At 42.1% G+C, this 1117-nt stretch overlaps 1 pseudogene; it reads left to right on the top strand.

Annotated features, from left to right (window-relative positions):
* Positions 1 to 1117, top strand: part of LOC102854234 — a 37805-nt pseudogene that overhangs the window by 770 nt on the left and 35918 nt on the right.

Genomic DNA, 1117 nt, shown 5'->3' with positions numbered 1-1117 from the left:
TGTTGTTATTGTTGATTACCTTCAAGTCGAGCATGACTCATAGTGACCCCATTAACAAAAGGTCTGAAGTCCTTCTACACTATCAACATTTATTAAAGTTCATAGAGTTTCTGGAGGCGTTTTTTGTAGAAGTGGATGCCATTTCTGCTTCCAAATATTTATATATATATTTGTTGTGTGTTGCTGTTCTGACTGGGGGTAGAGGCTGAGGCCTGCTCGAGGGTATGACTTTAAAATCTCCTTGATGAGGTGGTGGGCTAGTGGGCTGGGCTGGGCCGGCCTGAGGCCTTGGGACTTTGGAGTCTCCTTCTACTCTGGAAGTTGGCTTGCTTGCTGGCTGATGTCTTGGTGGTTATCTCGCTTTGGTGGCAGTCGGGCAAAGGAAGTTTCTGGGGTCAATTTGTTGTGTGTTACTGTTCTGACTGGGGGCAAAGATCAAGGCCTGCTCGAAGGTGTGACTTTAAAATCCTATAGGGTCCTCAGTTACCCATGGTCTATAGTGTTTGGTGGAGCACTTTGATTATAACAAGCTTGGAAGCAGGAGTGGCATCCACTTCCATAATAGCTTGTCTCTGGAAACCCTATAAACCCGGAGAAAGGATGAAAACTATACAATTGTCCAGGTCTTTCATTCAAAGGGTCACTATGAGGCACCGACAACTTCATGGCACTTAAAAGCAACTACAACATATATATTTTATGTATATGTGTGTGTGTATATTTGTGTGTGTGTGTGTATAATATATGTATGTGTGCGTATATGTGTGTGTGTACTTGAAATACTTCAGCTTTTATATATTATTATTGTTGTTATGTGCTGTCGAGTCGCTTGCAACTCATAGAGAATCTGTGTATTACAGCCCTAAACCCTGCTCTATCCTGTGCCAATTGCACGGTCTTCAAAACATCCATCCTGATTACCCCAGTCACTGAATCAATCCACTTCATAGAGGGTCTTCCTCTCCTGCGCTATCCCTCCACCTTCTCAAGCATGAAGTCCTTCTCCAAGGACCAGTCCCTCTTGTAAATAAGTAAAAATATATAATATATATGTGTGTATGTATGTATGTAGGTGTATATGTATATGTGTGTGTGTGTGTGTGTGTGTGTGTATATA

Source organism: Elephantulus edwardii, unplaced genomic scaffold, assembly GCF_000299155.1.
Source record: "Elephantulus edwardii isolate Elephantulus edwardi_28Jun2011 unplaced genomic scaffold, EleEdw1.0 scaffold00034, whole genome shotgun sequence".
Classification (NCBI taxonomy): Eukaryota; Metazoa; Chordata; class Mammalia; order Macroscelidea; family Macroscelididae; genus Elephantulus; species Elephantulus edwardii.
This window is presented reverse-complemented; position numbering and strand designations above follow the sequence as displayed.